The sequence below is a fragment of the Xenopus laevis genome, chromosome 5L (assembly GCF_017654675.1).
Source record: "Xenopus laevis strain J_2021 chromosome 5L, Xenopus_laevis_v10.1, whole genome shotgun sequence".
Classification (NCBI taxonomy): domain Eukaryota; kingdom Metazoa; phylum Chordata; class Amphibia; order Anura; family Pipidae; genus Xenopus; species Xenopus laevis.
This window is the reverse complement of record NC_054379.1, coordinates 60500947-60525853: the sequence shown is the minus strand read 5'-3', so window position 1 is coordinate 60525853 and position 24907 is coordinate 60500947. Positions and strand designations below refer to the sequence as shown.

Genomic DNA, 24907 nt, shown 5'->3' with positions numbered 1-24907 from the left:
AGTGGGTCTTCTGGTATAGCACCTGGTACCGCAAAGGGTACATGATCAGGGGTGGAAGCACTCTATCATATTGTTGTGCATAAGAATCTTTTTTTATAATAGCAGACCTATGACCCAACATGACCTACAGGTAACTTGTAATATACATTAATATTTTGAATATTTTGAAGAGTAGTTTTGAGTGTCCGTATGACTTTAACTCAGGAGTAAAGAAGTAGTAGGAATGGAAAGGAAAGTATTCAGTAATTACAAGCCAGAGAGGACAGAAACTTATTTAAAGACCTATAAATGCTAAAACAATTATTGTAATTTGATAGGATAATGATACAAATTAGATTTTACACACACAGTGCACGATCACTGGTCAGAAGTGGGTTCTGCCCAGCTGACGAGCTCCTGTGACTTTCCAACAGTTGGTTTGCTATTGGCTTAGAAACATGAATCAATTGGTCTGACAACTGGGTTTGTGAGGCATATGGTGGTTAGATGTTGCTGGCGAAAGTGTTGCAAAGTATATCCATTCAAAGTGTGTGTACTTCTGACTCACTCTGCTATGGCTTATTCCATGGTGAGCAATAAGTCACACGATAACTTTAGCCTAACATTTTACAATAAAATTTCTATGTATTGGTTAGGGTTGCACTGAATCCCGTGTTCGGCCAAATTTTAGCCTTGGTGTACTTACTTTAGACTTTTATACTTTCGTTGTTAAAGTGCAACTGCATCAATACTGGTGATGATTTTAAAGGAAAGATAAAGCATCTAAACTATAGTTATATGTTAATATTAGCTGAAGGCTCAGGTCTTATTGTACATAAAGAAGCAATTTAATTGCTGACCCTCTGCTCTGTCCTTCTTAGCCTAACCTAAGTGGAGAGTTGGAGAAGTTACTTATCAAACTGCTACCCAGAAGGTAAGCCGTAGCAAAAAATCAAGAAATCATAATCTGACTTCCATATAGGACTGCTATTTTTAAGACAGTAGATGATGTTTAGAGGCAATGTTCTTCAACCTTTTTGTATGTCCAGTGTCTTCAATTTTGACTAGATCTTGCAAAGAGCAACCAAAATGTAAAATCCACATTCTTGGCCAGGCAGGCAGAATTATTTTTACATGTGCTTATATATCTGAAATTACACTGGACTTTTTAAGGGTATTCACAATTTTCTTTTAGTTGCTTTTAAATTTTCTTTTAGCTGCTTTTAAATACTGAGATTCACTAAGCAATCATTAATTTATGCCAGATGCTAGCAACACACATGCCATCTTTTAGAATGTTTACACAGTTTAGTAATGCACATGTATGGTAATGTGGCATAGAGGTCCTTCGGAAAACATGATTTTTTCAAAACACATCAGTTAATACTGCTACTCCAGCGAAATTCTGCACTGAAATCCATTTCTCAAAAGAGCAAACAGATTTTTCTATATTCAATTTTGAAATCTGACATGCCGCTAGACATTTTGTCCATTTCCAAGCTGCCCCTGGTCATGTGACTTGTGCCTGCACTGTAGGAGAGAAATGCTTTCTGACAGGCTGCTGTTTTTCCTTCTCAATGTAACTGAATGTGTCTCAGTGAGACATGGGTTTTTACTATTGAGTGTTGTTCTTAGATCTACCAGGCAGCTATTATCTTGTGTTATGGAGCTGCTATCTGGTTACCTTCCCATTGTTCTTTTGTGTGGCTGCTGGGGGGGAAAGGGAGGGGGGTGATATCACTCTAACTTGCAGTACAGCAGTAAAGAGTGATTGAAGTTTATCAGAGCACAAGTCACATGACTTGGGGCAGCTGCGAAACTGACAATATGTCTAGCCCCATGTCAGATTTCAAAATTGAATATAAAAAAATCAGTTTGCTCTTTTGAGAAATGGATTTCAGTGCAGAATGGAGCAGCACTGTTAACTGATTCATTTTGAAAAAATTTTTTTTCCCATGACAGTATCCCTTTAAGCCACCAAAATGCATTAATGAATCATGTACAAGGTGCTGGTTTATTATTACAAAGGAAATAAAGAAATTAAAAAAAATCTGAATTATGTGCATAGAATGAAGTCTATGGGAGATGGTCTTCCTGTAATTCAGAGCTTTCTGGATAATCAGTTTCTGGATAAGAGATCCCATAAATACATAGAATCAATATAAATCTGTTTGCCTGGATTAAATACATACAATATTAGCAATTATTTATGCTTGCTTTGTATATTTTAACACAGTTTTAGGTATTTAATTTGTGTATGAAAGTTTATTTAATTAGAATTGTTTTTTTAACTTTGTGTTTGCATTTACTCAACTTTGAGAGGTGTGGGCAAAGATTAGATACAAACCGATACTAATAAAAACACAGGAGGATACCTTGAGCCTTGCAAAGGTAGCTTTCAGGAGAGAATGTGGCGCTGCTGCTGTCCTATTGTTAAAGTGATTGTGTCAAGGTTTTTATGGTATACTTTTTATTACTAAATTACACTGTGTTCATTGCAAATAATTTTACCATTTAAAAAAAAATTTCTTGAACCAATAAATGTTTTTTTTTCCTGGTAATATTGGTGTGTAGGCTGCCATCTCAGGTAATTGTACCTGAGCTTTCAAAAAGCCGCACTTCACGAAGGAACTGCTTTCAGAAAAGTTATTGTTTTTCCTACTCGGTGTAACTGGAGGAGTCGTGGTCGGGCTTGAGTATTTTACTATTGAATGCTATTCTCATATATATCACCATTTTTAGCAATGCAAGTGTCAGGGAGCAGTTATCTTGTAACCTTACCATTGTTCTATTGACAGGCTTCTGGGGCAGGGTTGGGAGGGGTTGATATCACTTGAACTTGCAGTGCAAGTCACATGGCCCAGGGCAACTGGAAAACTCAGAACATGTCTAGCCACATGTCAGATTTCAAAATTAAATACAAAACAATCTTTCTCTTTTGAAAAACATATTCCAGTGCAGAATTCTGGTATTCACTGATTCATTTTGTAAAAAAGCATGTTTTCCAATGAAAAATTGTTTACAGGGATTTTTTCAGCGATAGAGATTTTGATGATTTCTAAGGCAATTCTTTATTGTTATGCTTCGCAGAAGTGATGTGAGAACACTTCTCAAGTTAACACTGACATTGCATGAGATTATATAGGTTTTAGGCGATTACTCAAGTAGAGGGACTTTATATCCCAAAAGCACTTGCAATAAGTCCACTGCCACCCTGTCTTCTACAAAACCCATTGAAGTGTCCCACATATGTTTAATCTGCAACTTACTAACAGTTCCCTTTCTGTAATACCAGAAGAATTGAGACATCTAGATAACACTTTAATTCATTTTCCAGAATTCTGAGGTCTGGCATGGTGCCGAGAGACTGGCGAATTACATGTGTGCCATCATTCATCCTATAAACTATATAGGCTTGTTAGTTTGACATTGGTGGCTGTGGAATACATTTCAAATAATACTATACATTTGTGCCAGTATGGTTTTACAAGCAATAGATATTGCAGACAAATTGAATTGCCTTCTTTGAGGAAGTCAGCAGAAGCTTAGACTCCCCTGGATTATGCAGTACAGTTTCGAGCCCCAGTCCTTGAGAAGGATATTATGGAGCTTGAACGAGTGGAGATATGCAGCTGAGCTAAAAAAAGGCACTTGCAATGGGACATGATTACTATTTATAAGTAGAGGCAGGGCCACCATCAGAAATCGCAGGCCCCCATACGACAAGAGTACAGGTAATGGACCTGTTATCCAGAATTCTCGGGACCTGGGGTTTTCCTTATAATGGATACCTCTAGTCTACTAGAAAATCATTTAAACATTAAATAAACCCAATAGGCTGGTTTCACTTCCAATAATGATGAATTATATCTTAGTATGGATCAAGTACATGGTACTGTTTTATTATTACTATGAGTGACGGCATTTTCGTAAGGAGCTTGCTGGATAACGGGTTTCCGGATAACAGATCCCATGCCTGTACTAAAAAAATATTTAAACATTACATAAACCAAATAGCATTGTTTTGCCACCAATATGGACTAATCATATCTTAGTTCAGATCAATTACAAGGTACTGTTTTATTATTACAAATTAAAAGGTAATATTTTTTTAAAATTTTAATTATTTGATTACAATAAAGTCTATGGGAGGTGACCTTCCTGTGAACTGAATAATGGGTTTCCTTATAACGGATGCTCTACCTGTACATTATTGGACATTATAGACAGCAGGAATCTTTCTTCACATTGCAGTGATCAAAGGGCTAGAGGTCATCCCTTTAGACTTGAGTAACTGTACTTTCATTTGAAGCAGTAAAAATAGTTCTTCACAGTGAGGTTGTCCAATCCTCTCCCTAGTGATAACAATGTGATATGTGTGTATATAAGTGCATTGATAAGTCTGGATAGGTATATCTATCTAATCTAGTCACTCCTCCATTTCTGAAAAAGTTGGGACACTAAAATTAAAAAAAGAAAAGAGAGAATGCAATGATTTGCAAATCATTTAAACACTATGCTTTATTGAAAATAGTACAAAGATAACATGTCAAATGTTGAAACTGAAAAATTATGTCTTCTGAAAAATATATGCTCCATTTTGAATTTGATGCCAGCAACATGTTTAAAAAGTTGGGACAGGGACATGTTTCCCACTGCGTTGCATCACCTCTTTTAACACTCTGTAACAGTTTGGAAACTGAGGAGACCAATTGCTGTAGTTTTGAAAGTGAAATGTTTTCCCATTCTTTCCTGATATAGAATTTGAGCTGCTCAACAATTTTTGTTCATTTTTGTCGTATTTTTTTCCATACCATGGCAATCAGTCCTTCAGCTGATCAAACAGGTTAAAAGATTTATATCGGCTATAGAGAAGACACAACTTTCATAAGATTGCTGTCTGTCAATTAATGGCCCAAGCATCATGTGATTTGTTCTATTTACTACTTTATATTAATTTGAGTGTTCAGTTGCAGGTCTGAAGGCACAGGCAATTGTTCGTCCAAGGCTATAATCTGTACATCTATGGCTAGCTTTACTTGCTTACTGTGGAGCCATATTTTTGTTATATGTGCAGAATTTGGTTTGCTGAATTAAGCAAGGCCTTCACTGAAAAAAAAAACATTGTCTGAATGATAGCATATGATGCTAGAGAACCTGTGTGTTTGTGTGTGTGTATATATGTGTATATATATATATATATATATATATATATATATATATATATATATATATATATATATATATATTTTATATATATATATATATATATATATATATATATATCAAACTTACACAATGTATTAAAATCAGCTTCTATATATGAATGTTTGGCAGGAATTTCAAAATTTCCCCCCCTGACGTTACCCTACACCTCCCCCGATTGCCTCACCTATAGTGAACTGTTTATCATGTCCCGTATAGTGCTTGGACTATTCCATCCCAACTGTCACCATTGTGTTCACATAGCCAGTCCTTTCCCTGATCTTTATCGTTAAAACCTTCCAATGTTATGCTCTGTGAATGTAACCATTTTTTTTCAATATGTCCTGTTATTTTTTTAAAGTGTATCGTCTGTTTCAGACTTCCATTCAAGCAATCACCCACTCGTGTTCGTGATAAACGCATATCATCATGCCACATAATCCACACCTTTATCTGGCATAAGTGCCACTTACCCCTGCCATATGTAAGTGCTCTACACCCATCACCAAGCTGTAGCATCGAGCATCTTCACCAACAGGATGGCCTGTCCGCACTAGATGGATCGCAGTCCATAGTGCACTCTCTTCTGCACCATACTCCCATCTTCTGGTTGGTTATAATGGATACCTCTAGTCTACTAGAAAATCATGTTAACATTAACATTAAAAACATTCTGTCTCGCATTCTGAGGCTTCCTTGTTGTCTTCCATGAGTACACCTCTCCTTTTTCGTAGTCTTTGGTGTCCCTTCTGAATTTGCGTAGTTTCGTCTGAAGGAGCGTATCTATCCTTGTCTGGAGCTCCGCAAGAGTTGTTTTGTGACCGTCTATGGGATCCTTGGCTTTGTACTCCTCTTCCACAGTATGTATCTGTTGGCTGGTGTCTCTTAGCCCATTCTGTAACTGCTGCACAGTCAGAGTACTGTAATTAGAATGAGGCTGCACCGGTTCAAGAAGCCTTGCCATCTGGAGAGGAATTCTCTGTCCTCCCGAAATAAGCCCGGTTTTATGTGGAGTCGTAGTCCTCGTGGTATCCTTTGCACTTTTGCATATTCGAATAAAGTAGAAGATTGTAGTGTCCATGATACTTCCTCCTCTTTAGTCTTTCCAAATCATGGAGAATCTCATCGTCTCCTACCAGTGTTACCGCGGGTAATATTTGTGCTGTGTTCAATATCCTTTTCCTTTCCGCCTCTGTGAAGCTGAAGGTATCAACTCGTTGGTCAGTTGAGGCAGAAATATCGGCAAATTACATCATGAAGGAGACTCACACGAAGGAGAGGTGTACTCATGGAAGACAACAAGGAAGCCTCAGCACGCGAGACAGCCCAGACGTGAAGGAGACTTAGAAACAACTTACTCACAGCAGTCTTCAGATTTGGAGTTGGCCAGGAGTGGCAAATAAACACGATCTGGTTACCAAGAAAGTACAGCAGAAATTAAGGTGAATAATGTTTTCAATTTGTCTTCCTACATCTTAACAGAATCTGAACTATCAGTCCATAATAAAGGGCTTAACTTTGTACCTATGCATGTTAACGCTCCATTTGACTTTACCATTGATTTTTATTAAATTTATGCGATCGATTAAATTGAAGGTACATTTCTCTAGTAAGGAGGTTGGTGTTAGGAACGAAAATGTAAATACAAAACTGTTGTGAAAATTACAGCAAAAAAGTACATATTTTCCCCCTGGTAATTACCCCTCACTTGATGCATTTGAGGTGTTGGTGCGGATGGAAGTAGAAAAGCATTTGAGCAACAATACCGGTAGAATAAAACATAATATCTCAGCTGTAGAGAAAAAAGCATTAACAAGTCTTCAGGAGAATGACTCTATTGTGATTTGTAAGGAGGGGGGTGTAATGGTTGTAAATAAATGGGATTATGAGACGGAGGCATTTCGCCAGTTAAATAATGAATCACACTATAGAATGATTGAAAATAACCCCTCAGACAATTAAAAGATTAAATAAAAATATTTTTATTTTCTGCAGTTATGGAGGGTATAATTACGGAAGACACATATGATTTACTTTTTCGTGAGGAGGCTAAGATTCCACACATTTATTTTTTACCAAAAATACATAAGTCCCTTATTAAACCACCTGGGCGCCCCATCATAAGCAATGTGGGTTCTTTGTTACAACCTTTAGCAATCTATATAGATATTGCATTGCAGGAAATAACCCCCAGGAGACTTTTTGTTACGCTTACAGAAGAAAATAGTAACAATGGATGAGTATCTCCTATGTTCATTGGATGTTTGTGTTCTATTTACATCTATCCCGCATAACGAAGGGATTGAATGTGTGCGTTCATATCTGAGCCACACCAAAACACCTATACATCAGATTACGTTTTTATGCACATTATTGGAAATGGTACTTACAAAAAAATGTTTTTCCTAATAATTTCTTTTTGCAAGCACAAGGCTGCGCAATGGAAGATAATATGTCACCTGCTTATGCAAATATTTTTATGGATTTTTTTGAGGACACGTTTATTTATTCTAACTTAGAATATTCTTCATGTATTTTATCCTATTGGTTCTATGTGGATGATACTTTTTTTCTTTGGAAAGGTGGTAAGGGCAAACTATTGAAATTTCTGAAGTATCTTAATAGTGTTCACAGCACTTTGAAATTTACCTTGGAATTCCACCCTCTAATATACATTTTTTGGATGTTGATATATACCGTTCTGATGAAGGTTTTAAAACTTTTTTTTAAACACTGTTTACCAAACCAACAGACCGTAACAATCTGTTAAGTCCTACCAGCTTCCATGCTCCTGGCCCATTAAATGGCTTACCTAAAAGCCAATTAATGCGGGTCCGGAGAATTACATCAGATGATGAGTTATATGCATATGAATATGAAAAAATTATTGATAAATTCTTGGAAAAAGTGTACGACAGAAATACACTGTTAAAAATTATTGAAGAAGTTGGTAAGATACCACAAGCTAATCTTCTTAAAAAACAAATGAAATCTTCAAACAAAGAGAAACGTTTCCCTTTTATTTCAACTTATGACATCAATGCAAAGTACATAAGAAGGCCAATTCTTAAAAACTGGAAGATTTTAAAAAATGATGTCAAGTTTGGGAAGTTGTTCACCTTGCCCCCAGTCTTTCCATATAAATGTTGGAAAAATGTGGGAGACATCATTAAAAAGAAAGACTTAAAGGGATCCTGTCATAGAAAAACATGTTTTTTTCAAAACACATCAGTTAATAGTGCTACTCCAGCAGAATTCTGCACTGAAATCCATTTCTCAAAAGAGCATTTTGATATTTTCAATTTTGAAATCTGACATGGGGCTAGACATTTTGTCAATTTCCCAGCTGCCCCTGGTCATGTGACTTGTGCTTGCACTGTAGGAGAGAAATGCTTTCTGGCAGGCTGCTGTTTTCCTTCTCAATGTAACTGAATTTGTCTCAGTGAGACATGGGTTTTTACTATTGAGTGTTGTTCGTATATCTACCAGGCAGCTGTTATCTTGTGTTAGGGAGCTGCTATCTGGTTACCTTCCCATTGTTCTTTTGTTTGGCTGCTGGAGGGGAAAAGGGAGGGGGTGATATCACTCCAACTTGCAGTACAGCAGTAAAGAGTGACTGAAGTTTATCAGAGCACAAGTCACATGACTTGGGGCAGCTGGGAAATTGACAATATGTCTAGCCACATGTCAGATTTCAAAATTGAATATAAAAAAAAAATCTGTTTGCTCTTTTGAGAAATGGATTTCAGTGCAGAATTCTGCTGGAGCAGCACTATTAACTGATTCATTTTGAAATGTTTTTTTTCCCCATGACAGTATTCCTTTAAGTGTCTCTAAGAAGAGCACTAGTGGGTACCTTTCCATGTCTGAATTGTGGCCATTGTACAGGAATCATTAAAGAGGATTATACTGTAGGGGATTATATTGTGCCCAAAAGGCAGAAAACATTATGTAAAGGGGTTTCACACCTGTAATTCCCACAGAGTAATTTACTGCTTGAAATGCCCATGTGGCCTTGCTTATATTGGCCAAACAAGTCAACCCATAAGTAAGTAAGTAAGATTAAACGAACATAAGGCTGCTATCAGAAATTACAAACCACCACAAAAGGAACAGATCAAAGAAACTAATGAAAAAAAGAAAAAACATGAAACCTTCTTGTATAAACATTTTTTTGAGGAGAACCATAGGACTTCACAGTTAAGATGGCAGATATTGGAGAAAATAGTAGCACTCAAAATTTAAGGTTAAAGTTGGCACAACGGGAAGCCTATTGGATTCAGTTGTTACAAACACAGGCACCAAGAGGTTTAAATGAGGAATTCAGCCTGGCTTGTTACTTGTAACCTTTTTTCATGTATTTTGTTGCTAATTTGTTTCCAATTTTTATTCTCCTTATCTGAAACTTTCCGATAGAAAGTAATATGCAAAGGAAAGGTACGACTAATTAGTTTTCTTGTATTTACAAGAGTTTGTCAGTAAATTATTAATCCTTTCTGTAGACCTTATTGTTTTATTGTAACTTGGTGGTGTTTAACTACAAATCCATGTAGAATGTAGGAAAGTGGGTTAATTGTTAAAACTTTTTCTTCCCAACAGTATATGCAATTTGCTATAGCTACATGAACTTTTTCAAATGTTCTGTTTGAACCTTGGACTTATTTTGGAAAGTTTTTGAATATTTCTTTGAATGTATTTTTTGAAAGAATTTTTTGAGCTGCTGGACTGATCTGGACTTTTCCTTGGGAGCAATAGGATTTAATTGTTTGGGTTGAATCTCCGTCATACGGTTTATTGGAGGTGGGGATTGATTTGTAACATATTTAAAGGTGGAGGTGGGTGGCATGGATCACCTGACGAAGGGGTATGCCCCCGAAATGTTGTAACATTTTTCGGCTTGACTTTAAACACGGGTATAACCCTTAAGCAGAACGTGTGCTGGAGTATTTTGTACCTCTCTGCCAAAAGCCAATTAAGTTAGAAACTTTGTTTCTTTTTCTTTCTGTTCAGTGGAGAGAAAAACAGGACTTTCCAGTACAAATGAGGGACTGCAGGTTGAGCTGTCAAAAGAGCTCTAAAAATGGGACAGTTGGGAGGTATGTCATCCTCCTTGTCACTATACACACTAAACATCAACTTCCCATATGAAGTGCACATGTTTTAGCTCCTGCTGCTTACCCTGCCTTATATCAACTCCTACCTTTTGCTGTCACTGATCAGGCTGTCAGCGTCTTCAGAGCTTTTGTCTCATATTTTCTTGACTTCCCTAATTTTTTCGTAGTATTGTGCAGCACCTTCTGCTCCTCGCCACCTCCCTTTTCTTCCAGGTTCACACATCAACACGCCCACTTCCTGCCTCCGTCATCCCTAACTCCGCCCCAGCCAGTGTTGGACTGGGCCGGCGGGAAACTGGGAAAAAACCTGGTGGGCCACGGGCTCTTGTGGGCCCTGCCAGCTCAGATCTGCTTCTTAGTGGCATGACCCCTCTTTGTTGGGGGTCGCAGTGAAATAAAAATTTTGTGTGTGCTCACTCTGATGTCACTCTGCATGCATACTTACAAAACCGGCACCATGCGCGTATGGACAAACGCGACGCAGCACTCCGGAGCGGCGAGGGAGGCCCTGGGGCAGTAGCCCCGGTGGGCCCCAAGAACACCAGTCCGACCCTGGCCCCAGCCAAACTAGTGGAACGTGCTGGCTGGTGTATGCACACACAATGTGCCTGCCCCAGCAGGAAGATTCAGTGCGGATCTGGGCCGGCGGGCCCACAAAAGTGTCGCACTGGCCGAATCCGACTCTGGTGCCAGCGGATGACAGCCATCAACCCAACTATTCCCAGCAAAATAAGTGGGCCCGGGCAGATGCCCCTTTTGCCCATTAATTAAAGCGGCCCTGGATATATGTCAAAGGAGCTCACCTTATCTACTGTTCTTTTTTGTGCATTATACAGCAGTATTTTTTTTTTCACAAAATTACAGTATTCTACATTATTCTAGTTTCTTATAATGTTAATTACTGCTAGAATGTACCACTAGATGGCATACTAGATATACTTTATATATTCCAGGCAATTTTTAATGCCATTTGTTAAAATAATAGTAATTTATATTCACGGTTAGCCTAATCGATTGAACTTTGTGCTTGATGAATTCTACACTACAGTATTGGCACTTTACCAGTAGTGTTTTATTCTATATATATAGTTTTCTATTCATTCATTACTATCACTATAACCACTGGTTACACTAAAATTATAGAAAATAATAAAACCAGGGTAGATCCTGTTCACCCTGATAGATTCTTAAAACTAGATTTTCAAAATAGAAAAAGTGTCTGAAGGAGATCAGAGAGACATTATAGCAGTATCTATAAAGGATCTATTGCTGCAATACCCAGCCATGAAAGAAAATAAGAGGAGAACAGAGTTTTCTGCTGAGCTTTGCCAGGAGGTGAGGCCTGGAGCTCTAACTGTACAGAGAGATCCCAGAGTTAACTGTTTCACTGCTATAGTCATAGGTACTTAGTGTGGTAGTTCAGCCAGAGAGTATTGCTACTGAGTCAAATAGAGCCCCAGGTATTCCCATTGCAGAAGTGTTTATTGTATTAGATGCCTGTTGCATTTCTTTCCATATAAAGTATGTTATTGCTGCAAATCGTTGTATCCCTGAGCTCCCACTAGGTGGAGGCACTGCACCATAAGATCACAGATTCCCAGTCTTCCAAATTTTGCAGAGGTTCCAGGTTTGTCGGGTTGCTGCAGATAAACGCATCAGGTCAAGGGCTGTGTGATATTTTTCTAAAGCAGTGTGCCAAGAATGGGTTACATACAGTATGCCTAAACTAAATTCATACTTGATGGAAAATGAATACTGTTGATATCTATTTTCCAAATCTGTATTATGTTTTTGGATTACTTGACCCTTTTGCAAATAGAAAGGAGAGAACGCTGTGGCCATTAGGAGCATTTTTAGAATATTAAGTGTACAAAATGGTAGTTAGCATAATCAAATTGCCAGCTAGGCTTCTGCACCATGTGATTAAATCACTTTTTTAGCTAATCAACCCAGTCCTTTGAGCTCATGAATAAAGATGCTACTCTGTAGTTTTTGTTACTTAGGCTTATGCCACCTGGGGCCTGAAAATCAGCCCCTATGCAGGCATTAGCCTCCTCTCTTGCCTGCACCCAGAACCGTTGTGTCCATTGACTAAATTCATAAAACTGTCATGCAGAACTTTTGCACATGTCCATATGATATGTAAAACTATCTAAGTTTTATAAATCTAGTGCAAGTATTTCTGCTGTAATAAAATGTATTAAAGGGTTGTCCACTACTATTCTGACCTATAAATAATTTCCAATAATTTAATAAAATAATTTCTAGAAGCCATATATTATTAGCCACAATGAATATATGGCATTAATGTATTTTGGAGAAAAGAATATTCAGAACATTTTGTCTTTGTTCCTACAAATATGGCAGATAAAATTCTGAAAATTTACATTTTTGAATGTATTCCCAAAGATATGTAAGAAGTGCTATATTTAGAAGAGATTTGAATATTGCTAGCTGCTGCAAAAATATTTTACCATGAGTTCTTCAAGGAATCTATTTTCAAAGTATATAAGTAATCCATGGGTAATTTTAATGTTGGGGGCATTTGCAATAAATATTAAACTATTTGTTTTGTTTGCAGGAGCCCAAATGATCAATCATTATAACCATAATTGCACAATTAACATTTAGGCTAATGCCACATGAGGCAGTTTCTTGGTCTGTGTATAAGCGTAGGCGGAGAAACCAACTTTCCAACCTGTTGTCTGTAGTGCCTGCACCCAGAGACACTGCGTCTGCCTGGGTACAGACACACAGAGTGGATTTCGGTACTTAAATGCCTACTCACCCATTTCAGCACTAAAATCTATGTGTCTGCACCTAGACCAACAGTGATCATAGAGGAAGGTTTGTTTCTGAGTCTGCCCGTGTGGCAGTAGACTTTGGGGTTTCCTATGAATATCAAAAGTATTCAAATGACAGGTAAAATGTAATAGTCTTGATGTCTTGTCTTTGTACCCAAGAGCTTGTTGCAACCTCTCTACATTAAAAAAATTAGCAAAGACTTGTAGCTTGCTTGTTTTGTGAAGAAAATACTCCAGTAAATGACCACTTTGCCAGTACAAACAATTGTAGTAAAATTAATATAAACTATATCTCAAAACATTTTGATGGCCTAATGGTATAACAAATATCAAATTTTTATCACTCTGTCTATGTAATGCTTATACACATATATTTTAATTTAGGCATTTGATGGACATTCAATAAGATATCACAATTTTAATAATTGCTTAGTACATATGCAGAATCACATTATCCTGGTTAAGTTAAATGTATTTACCTAAAGGGGTAGTTCACCTTTGATTTAACTTTTAGTATGTTTATAATTATAAATAACTTTTCAATTGGCCTTCATTTTTCTTTTTTTATAGTTTTTAAATTGCCTTCTTCTTCTGACTCTTTCCAGCTTTCAAATGGGGATCACTGACCCCATCTAAAAAACAAATGCTCTGTAAGGCTTTACATTAATTGTTACTGCTAATTTTTTTTACTCATCGTACTATTCAGGTCCTCTCCTCTTCATGTTCCAGTCTCTAATTCAATTCAATGCATGGTTGTTAAGGTAATTTGGACACTAGCAGAGTGCTGAAACTGGAGAGTTGCGGTATAAAAAGCAAACTAACTTAAAAAACACAGTTACATAGTAACATAGTTAATAAAAAATTAAAACCACATCATACTTTAAGTTAATTTATAGGTGAACAACACCTTTAAGTTCCCCTTTTCAATAAATTGGCATGACTGACTAATGGTTTTCTAACATAATATGCAGATGGTTGTTTAAACTATTGTGCTTACCACGTCATTTCAGGAATTATGAGACTTTCCAGTCCAGTACATGATGCTTTTCTGTCAGCATGTATTACATTTGAACTAGCAATACTGAATATACTTAGGCTAAAGCATCTGGTTGTAAAAAAATCCTAATATAAGACTTCTAGGGCTTACCAGGCACATGTGTCCCTAACACAATGTATTCCAATGATTCCTAGCATTTATAAAATAGCTTTGAGAGCATGAGAGTTGTATTTGTAACTATTCTGGTGTTGCCTGTATTATTATTTTAGCAAATAATTTTGCTGTGTTTAAAATAAGTATGAGGTCTGCAACAAAAATAGGTTTAGGGGATATATTTTAGAATCTATTGTGTAGCTTTGCTATAAGTCTTATTGTTTTGTAATTTTGTTCAGATTTATTTAGGTTAGGATCCTTCATAAAACTACACAATTTGGTACTGGTGTGTTTAGATGCAAGGATCTTTAAAAATAATTTGTATTTTCATGTATATAAGTAAGGTATCACATATTTATATTATGAATACAATGTATGTATTTCTAACCCCATATCATGTTACAGTTTATATTTTAATTTCTTATAAAAACACACCACTATTAAGACTAAGACAACTGTCTATGCTGGTCTATGCACAATGTCATGTATGTATCATGGATGCAGATGATTCCACTGAACTAGGTAGCATTAATGTGTAATTACACACTAATATTAAACTGTTTATACTGCCCTAAAGTTATATGTGTATACAGAGATAGATAGATAGATAGATAGATAGATAGATAGATAGATAGATAGATAGATGGATGGATGGATGGATGGATAGATGGATAGATAGATAGATAGATAGATAGATAGATAGATAGATAGATAGATAGATAGATAGATAGATAGATAGATAGATAGATAGATAGATAGATAGAAGTTACTGACAGGAAATGCCTCTAAACTGAATAACAAAATGTGGCAAACGGTTTGAACCAGTAAAGCTAAATATGCATTTTGACAAATTTCTCAAAAAGCATACTGTCTGTCAAAACATTACAAAGAAATTAAATGTGGATACAAAAAAAGATGAAAATATGCATACTATTTTTGCTTTTTTAGTTGCAAAAAAACAGATAACGGAAAATATATGGTGTAGTATTTCTTGTGTTAAACATATCTCTTAATCAATATTAGGGTAAATTATGTTTAAGTAAATTTTGCCCAGCCATGTCTTCTGGGGACTAATTCCCAACTTTCCCAGTGATAACTTTATGGCCATTTCCAAATCATTGGCCTCTCTAAATTAGTCACCAGTGAGCATTAACTTTACTCCCATTATGTCAGAGTATCATCAGTTATAGCTTAACATTCCACCCCAGCTAAGCAATCTCATAGTGACGCTATTTGCAGACATTTCAATATACTTCCAAGCAGGTAAAGACTGGGGGGAGCACCAAGTTACACAATAATATTAGGCACAACATGGCAGCTGACAAAAAAACAACAAAGAACGATTGTAAATGTGAATGTGTATATGAAAGAAGATTTATTGAGAAGATAAAAAAAATAAGACTGGCGAATGAGAAAGTATTAAAACAGGTGGGATGTGGAAAAGGGGATAACGTAGAAGATACTGTAGGTTTAAGAAAATGAAGGCAAGAAACATGGGCAATGTTATTGTGTGTGCTCTGTAAAAGAAATGGCTTTGGAGGTGCACTTAATTTTTTTTTTTGTTCTGTATGTTATACACTGTTTCTAACTTTGCAGAATATTTCAGCGGATGCAGGAAATGAGAAACATCAACAGAGAAGCATTCCTTTTAATATAGATACTGGAATGAGCTAATATGAACCTTTGAGTTCCAGACAATTTGCTGCAAAACCAATGTTTTGGTCTTGGTAATTTCTCTCTATAAAGCTAATGGCAGGGGTGAATCAAGCCCTGTGAGACTAGTGGGCCCCTGGAACCCCCAACTAGGTGTTCCAGGGGCCCACACGGGATACCACCTCAAGGGCAACACCCCCAGGGCCCCCCACTAGAGTTGTGAGATCTTCCATGGAAACAACAATCCCCCTTCCTCCCCACGCATACCCTGTTGGCAGACAGAGGAGAGAGTAGATGTTTCAAGTGAAGTTGCCACTTAGTGTTATGTGTTATAACAATGTGCATAGGTTGCCAATAAACCATTAGAAAATATTTTGAAATGAAATCAGCACCAAGTAAAAAAAAAATCAATTTTCTCACATGAAGCTTACACAGCTCTGCAAATCACCTGCACAAATGACCTAATTTAGCAGTAAAATGAAAATACACATCTTTATCTTTCAGGGAAGTTTGCATGAAAAGAGGCAAACCACAGTCTGTAAAAATTATCACTTTTAATGAGAAGTACGAAACATATTTTTCTGTGGTTAAAGAAATCAGTACACAGCTCATAAAGGAAGCACACATATTATGAAATGTGTGCACGTTTTCTCTTAGAAGTCACCCTTACAAGAAATGTTTTTTAACCCTTCGGCAAACAAGGCCTTTAAAAGGGTTGCCATTTCTTGATGAAGACTAGGTGACAAAAGAAACCGATCCTTACAATGTTTTTTAATTTTCAAACCTTGATTGTATTATGCATATCAATGCAATGTATTTGTTCATATTGGTCTCTTACATTGCTACATCCCTAGTCACAGTTGAAGTGACAGTGTCGCTTGCTGCTGATGCCTGAACACCATCCGAACATTCTCCAGTTTATGTGCTAGTGATCAATGATAAACTGTCTTTCACTTCCTAGTACATGTTTTATATAATGTGGAAGGCTTATTCCACTTCTATGGCAGTGTCACACCAGATATCTTGAACAATAGAGCAAATAACAACAGTAACTGGTACTCACACAAATCATTTCCCATTGTTATTTTGAGGTCTCACCTCCCTGGTGGTCCAATGGTTCAAGGGGGTTGGCGCGGACGCCTGCTGGCTCCTCGACGGAGATGCCCGCCGTGTCATCAATATTCCTCAGCGCAGGATTCCTAGCGCGTACACGGTGTGCTTCTTCTGGGTTTGTAGGCGCACTCGTTGTGACCCTTGCCAGTTCTTGACGATTCTACTTTCTGTATCCTGACCCCTTGCCTGATATCCGACGACGATTCTGCCTTATCCCTCTGATTGACTTCCTGGTTTGACCCTTGCCTGCCTGACTACGTTTGTTCTCTGCCTGCCCCGACCCGGCCTGATCTGATTACGATTTTGTCTCACGCCTTGTACTGTGACCTTCAGCCCAAAGACTCTTGCCTTACAGTTGTGCCCCTCTACTTGTCTAGAACCCCTCGCCTTGCACCTCTCGTTTTAAGACCTGGCTGCATCTGAATAGCTGAGGGCTCTTCCCGAGGCCAAAGGCAGCTGCTACAGGTGGAAGCACGAGCTGAGACCAGGGTGCTTGGCATTGTTTCTAGATTTAGGGTGCCAACCATTACATTATCACGGGCCATGGATGACGAGGGTCACGCCACTGCTGCCTTTGCTCCCTCCACTACATAAGCGCTCCTTACCACCTTGCTACAGCGCTTGGAGGACCATGAGCGGAAGCAAGACTCATGCAAGGCTTCCACAATCTGACTCGCCGACTGGAGTCTCTGCAGCAGTCGCCTAGTCCAGTTGCCACTCCTCCTGTGGGTTCTTCTGCTGTTATGGGTAACACCTCTAAAACCCATGAACCCAAAATTGTGTTCCCCGAGAAATTTAGTGGGGACAGAACTACATTTTTTGTGTTTAAGGAGGCCTGCAAATTATACCTTAGTTTCTTTCCTCATTCCTTCTCATCTGGTGAGGAGAAAGTAAGGTTTGTTTTGACCCTGCTTCAGGGTGACCCTCAAATTTGGGCTCTCTCTCAGATTGCGCCCCACTGATCCTGCCCGCTTTTCCCTTGATACTTTCTTTAACACCATGGCGATACACTACGATGACCCAGATCGTGCGTCTCCTGACGACTCTGCGATTCGTAAATTACGCCAGGGAAAACAGGATGCGGAGGTGTATTGCACTGAGTTCCTCCGGTGGGCAATTGAAACTGGGTGGAACGACATGGCTCTTCGCAGCCAGTTCCATATTGGGCTTTCAGATTCTGTTAAGGATAGCTTAGTAAACTATCCTTTATCTTCTAACCTGGATGATCTCATGTCTCTTGCCATCCAGGTAGATAGAAGACAGAGGGAGAGAAGGGGTGAGAAGCGTTCTTCTTTTCATTCTGGGTTTACCAATGTTAAGTCTAACTTTCCAAATGTGGTGACCAATGTTAAGTCCCCTAATCCCTCTGCGCCTCTACCTCAGGAGGAACCCATGCAATTGGGCATATCCCATTTAACTCCTGAGGAAAAGGCTCGCAGGTGGTCCCAAGGTTTATGCATTTGCTGTGGGGAGAAGGATCCTAACGGTGGCTTTACGGACGGTCGGATTTTTAGTCCCATCCGATCGAGATCTGGCTGACTTTCGGCCAGATCGCGATCGGGGAAGCCCGTCGGGGGGCCCCGCGCACGGGCCAATAAGCTGCCGACTTGATCTGTCGCCAACTTTTATCGGCCCGTGTATGGCCACCTTTATTCTTGTGTTGTAACAACTTGCACTGCGAGGAATTAACCTTTTTTTTTATCAAGGGTGCTTCCTCTCCTCTTATCCTGGGGTTGCCATGGTTGCAAGCACACAACCTACATATTGACTAGGTAACAGGGGAGGTTCTTCATTGGGGTTTAAAGTGCCAGGGGTCTTGCATCCCTCCAGTAGTAGCAACTACACTTCTTGAAGGTTTACCTGTAGCTTACTCAGATTTTGCTGATGTTTTTTCTAAGGAAGCTACAGAGACTTTACCCCCACATAGGCAGTATGACTGTCCAATCGACCTCATCCCAGGGTCTACTCCCCCTCGTGGTAGAACTTACCCTCTCTCCTTGCCTGAAGCCCAGGCAATGAGAGAGTATATTCAGGAAAACCTAGAGAGAGGTTTTATCAGACCCTCTACTTCTCCTGCCGGTGCAGGATTCTTTTTTGTTTGGGAAAAAGATGGTGGTCTTCGCCCCTGTATAGATTACAGGGGTCTTAATAAGATCACCATAAAGAATCGTTACCCCCTCCTATGATTTCTGAATTGTTTGATCAAGTGAAAAATGCCAATATCTATTCTAAACTTGATCTTAGGGGTGCTTACAACCTCATCCGTATCAGGGAAGGGGATGAGTGGAAGACGGCCTTTAACACCAGGGACGGATACCACTACGAATACCTTGTAATGCCATTTGGCGTTTTAACACTCCTGCAGTGTTCCAGGAATTTGTTGATGATATCTTCCGGGACCTGCTGGGTTTATTCGTAGTGGTCTATTTAGACGACATTCTAATTTTTTCCTCTAACTTGTCTGATCACCATGTTCAGGAGGTATTGCTAAGGTTAAGGAGGAATAATCTCTTTGCAAAACTCGAAATGTGTACCTTTGAGGTTTCTTCTGTTCTGGAGTGGGCCCAACCTCTGTCCTTGCGGGAAACTCAGAGGTTCTTGGGGTTCGCTAATTATTACCGCCAGTTTATTAAAAACTTTACCTTGATTGTGGCCCCTATTACTAACTTAACCAAGAAAGGTGCAGATCTGAGCATGTGGCCTCCATACCTCCCTTCTGCCAAAACATTGGCTGAGTTATTCATTTCCAATATTTTTAAGTTACATGGTTTTCCTGTCAATATTGTTTCTGATAGAGGGGTACAGTTTGTTTCAAAATTTTGGAGGGCATTCTGCTCCTTGGTGGGGATTGAGTTGTCATTTTCTATTGCTTATCACCCTCAAACGAATACATAGTAACATAGTAACATAGTAAGTAAGGTTGAAAAAAGACACACGTCTATCAAGTTCAACCTTTTAGTTTTTTTTTTTTGTTTTTTTTTATCTGCCGAACTGCTAGTTGATCCAGAGGAAGGCAAAAAAACCCCCATCTGAAGCCTTTCCAATTTTCCTCATATGGGGAAAAATTCCTTCCTGACCCAAAAATCGGACTAGTCCCTGGATCAACTTGTACTCAGGCCTGGATTTGTGGCGAGGCCACATAGGCCCGGGCCTAGGGCGGCAAAAAATAGGGGCGACATGCCGCCCAGCCACATAGTGGGGACATGTGCGTCCCCATTCAATGACACCAGCTGCGCCGGCGCTTTTTTGCCAGTGTGCTGGGAAGTGTAGGCAGGTGCTAGGACCGTGCGGCCGACCTGGTCAGTCCGTGCGGCCTAGGGGCGGACGGGAAACAAATCCGGCGCTGCTTGTACTATGAGCTATCTTCCATAACCCTGTATTCCCTCACTTGCTAAAAAGCAATCCAACCCCTTCTTAAAGTTATCTATTGTATCAGCCTATACAACTGATTCAGGGAGAGAATTCCACATCTTCACAGCTCTCATTGTAAAAAAAAACCCTTCCGAATATTTAAGCGGAACCTCTTTTCTTCTAATCGGAATGGGTGACCTTGTGTCAACTGGAAAGACCTACTGGTAAATAAAGCATTAGAGAGATTATTATACGATCCCCTTATATATTTATACATAGTTATCATATCACCCCTTAAGCGCCTCTTCTCCAGTGTGAACATCCCCAATTTGGCCAGTCTTTCCACATAGCTAAGATTTTCCATAACTTTTACCAACTTAGTTGCCCTTCTCTGTACCCTCTCTAATACAATAATGTCCTGTTTGAGTGATGGAGACCAAAACTGTACGGCATTTTCTAGATGGGGCCTTACAAGTGCTCTATACAGTGGAATGACCCCCAAATCCCATGACTCTATGCCCCTTTTAATACAGCGCAAGACCTTATTTGCCCTTGATGCTGCTGACTGGCATTGCTTGCTACAGCCAAGTTTATCATCTACATGGACTCCAAGGTCCTTTTCCATAATGGATTTGCCTAGTGCAGTCCCATTTAGGGTATAAGTGGCTTGGATATTCTTACATCCCAGGTGCATGACTTTACATTTATCAACACTGAATCTCATTTGCCACTTAGCTGCCCAGATTTCCAGTTTGTCAAGATCGTGTTGCAAGGATGCCACACCCTGGATGGGCTGGATAGTTTTGTGTCATCTCCAAACACTGATACATTACTCACAATACCCTCCCCTAAGTCATTAATGAACAAGTTAAATAAAAGTGGACCCAATACCGAGCCCTGAGGGACCCCACTAAGAACCTTACTCCAAGCAGAGAATGTACCATTAACAACCACCCTCTGTACCCGATCCTGTAGCCAGTTTCCTATCCATGTGCAAACAACTTCATTAAGCCCAACAGACCTTAGTTTAGAAAGCAGTCATTTTGGGGCCACAGTATCAAATGTTTTGGCAAAATACAAATAGATAAAATCTACTGCCCCCCCCCCCACTGTCCAGCATCTTACTTATCTCATCATAAAAAGCAATCAAATTTGTCTGACATGACCTATCCTTCATAAAGCCATGCTGATTGCTGCTCATAATGCCATTGACTAGGACAGAATTTTGAATGTGATCAATAAACAAGCCTTCAAATAATTTGCCCACCACAGATGTCAAATTTACTGGCCTATAATTGCCAGGCTGAGATCGTAATCCCTTTTTGAATATTGGAATAACATCAGCTTTTCTCCAATCCATAGGCACCATACCAGATGACAGTGAATCTGAGAAAATCAGAAATAGGGGCTGGTCTAAAACTGAACTAAGCTCTCTTAGAACCCGGGGGTGTATGCCATCAGGCCCTGGAGCCTTGTTTACATTCATTTTTATTAAAGCTTTACGAATCATATCCTGAGTCAGCCACTGACTAGATTGAGCTAAGCCATTAGTACAGCTATAAAGTGAGCCTTGGAACTCAGACTCCTCTATTGTATACAATAAAGAAAATAACTGATTTAGCACAGTTGCCTTTTCTGTATCTGCTACAACCATACTGGTTATTAACCATACTGGTTATTTAATGGAGCAACACTCTCAACCTGCATCTTTTTACTATTAATACATTTAAAAAACTTTTTAGGGTTAGTTTTCACCTCCACCGCATTTCAACTTTTCATTTCCTTACTTTGCCTTCCGGATTGCTGATTTACAACATATAGTTTTTAAATGCCTTTCTCTTCTTTCCAATTAACTTCTTTACTTCTGTATTAAGCCACATAGGATGATTCTTAGAGCTTCTACATTTACTCCTTAAGGGAATGAATTGAGAACAGTAATGATTTAATATAATTTTAAATGACAACCATTTCTGTTCTGTGTTTTTAGCTGAAAACTTAATGACCCAATCAATGCTCTGTAGGGCAGCCCTCAAGGCACTGAAATTAGCTTTTCCAAAATTCATGGTTTTTGTTGCCCCAGTATATATTTGTTTTTTGCACCAGACATTAAATGATATAACATTATGGTCACTATTACCCAGGGGTTCAATGACTTGCACATTTGCTATAAGTTCTGGGTCATTTGAGATCACTAGATCCAGAATAGCATTTTTTCTCGTATGCTCCTCAGCAACCTGTGCCCTAATATTGTCATGCAACAAGTTTATAAACTTGTTCCCATTAACTGATCTGGCAGTTCTGTTGCTCCAGTCAATATCTGGGTAATTAAAATCCCCCATTATCATTACTTTACTCAAACTAGCAGCCTTTTCTATTTGCATCAGGAGCTTAGCCTCCTCCTCGTCACTTACATTAGGGGTTCTTTAGCATACACCTACAATTAATTTGCTGGACTCTTTACAATTGGTGAAGAACTCCACCCATAAGACTTCTGCCCCCTCATTTTCTAACATAACCTCCTCCTTTATATGAGCTTTTAAATCCTGCCTAACAGACATACCCCTCCTCCTTTTCTATTGCCTCTGTCCTTCCAAAACAAAGTATAGCCACTGATATTTACTGCCCAGTCATGTGACTCATTCAGCCATATTTCGGCCACACCAATCACAAGGTACGCCAACAATCCTTTCCTCCCCCAGTACTGGTAGATGCTCAGCTTGAATTCATTGTCCAAGAGCTCCTCGATTCTTGTCTAGTGTGGGGTAAGTTACAATATCTGGTCAAATGGAAGGGCTATGGTCCTGAGGAGAACTCTTGGGTGCCTGTTGGTAATATTAGGGCTGACCGTCTCTCGATTCCATCTCAAGTTTTCTGAGAAACCTGGGGGTCCGGTGGCCCCTCCTCGAGGGGGGCGGGTAATGTGAGGTCTCACCTCCCTGGTGGTCCAGTTGTTCAAGAGGGTTGGCGGGGACGCCTGCTGGCTCCTCGGCGGGGATGCCTGCCGTGTCATCAATCTTCCTCAGCACAGGCTTCCTAGGGCGCACGTGGCGTGCTTCTTCCGGGTTTGTAGGCGCACTCACGCTGGCATGATGACACCAGCGTGCAGTGGCGTGAAATTCAAACATATTTACTTGTCAGTGCCCGTGATAGGATTTGTTTCTGGTGCTTTGCTATTCTGATTCTAAAAACCTGCTATTGACTACCTGTTGTGACCCCTGCCTGTTCTTGATGATTCTACTTTCTGTATCCTGACCCCTTGCCTGATATCCGACTTCGATTCTGCCTTATCCCTCTGATTGACTTCCTGGTTTGACCCTTGCCTGCCTGACTACATTTGTTCTCTGCCTGCCCACAACCTGGCCTGATCTGATTACGATTTTGTCTCACGCCTTGTACTGTAACCTTCAGCCCAAAGACTTGCCTTACAGTTGTGCCCCTCTGCTTGTCTAGAATCCCTCACCTTGCACCCCTCGTTTAAGGACCTGGCGGCATCTGAGTAGCTTAGGGTTCCTACCGAGGCCAAAGGTGGCTGCTACAGGCGGAAGCACGAGCCGAGACCATGGTGCTTTGCATCGGTTCTAGATTTAGGGTGCCAACCGTTACAGTTATAAATGGAAGAATGTACTTTTTCCCCTGCACTGGGATAAGTGCTTCAACAGTAGCTCATCTTCAATTCAAAGATAGTCGTCAGTATGCTCCCTGTGTAAATCAGCCCACACAAAGAGGATGTCTTGTCATCATTAGGCAATGTACAAGGAATTAACTGATGGGCCAATAATTAAACATTTTTCAGCTGTTAATACCCATCATAATGCTTAAAAGCCATGGTTCTAGATCTTGTAAATCCACTAAGGGGGGAAAAGATTAAGATAAAAAAATACTTTGAAATTGATTTTCATTTTGATATGAATTTTATGCAATGTACAGTGTTTAAGCATTGAAACTCTATCTCATACATAAAGAAGGTTATGATAGTTCTAAAATGTTCCGTGATGTTATGATATGACCTGCAGTAGTACCGAACAGAGAGCTGTGAAATATCCTTGGTGTGACAGGCTCTGCTTTACTCTTTGAAAAATATGATCATATCACAGTGTATACAGACTTGTGGCATTCATATTTATAACTTTTTCTCATTGTACCCAAGATAAGATTGGAAATCCTAAACTGAATTCTGAATTGTTTTCAACCACAGAGCAGATATCTTATCATTATGAAAAAAATATTACATAATAGCACCTCCTTTGCATTAACAGAGAAATGTGTCTCTGTCCCCATTCAATATGGCTGAACCTTCCCTAAAATATTAGGTATTTTAGATAGAGATGTGTACTAGTGAGCATCTAAAGTAAGCTTGACTTATTTTACTTATATTACTTGCACACTCTTGGAATTCTGGCTGTTCTATGTTATAACTTTTATAGAACAGTCGCTTACTCATAAGATATGCTTGGTTACCTTGTAGGTGCACAATGTCATTGTAAAGGGACACAACAACACTGGCTATTTGCACATAGTGTTAATGCACCTGTTCAGTC

General features: G+C 39.1%; 1 protein-coding gene across 3 annotated transcripts in view; it reads left to right on the top strand.

Moving 5' to 3' along the window:
* LOC121393680 (C-C chemokine receptor type 6-like) overlaps positions 1–24907 on the top strand; it is a 72322-nt gene that overhangs the window by 8980 nt on the left and 38435 nt on the right. For 2 of the 3 annotated variants that reach the window (XM_041562810.1, XM_041562809.1), the window contains exon 2: positions 861–913. The exons of the other annotated variant lie outside the window; for it this stretch is intronic. The gene's annotated coding sequence lies outside the window, so the exon portion shown is untranslated. The remainder of the gene's footprint in view (positions 1–860; positions 914–24907) is intronic. 3 annotated transcript variants of the gene reach the window in all.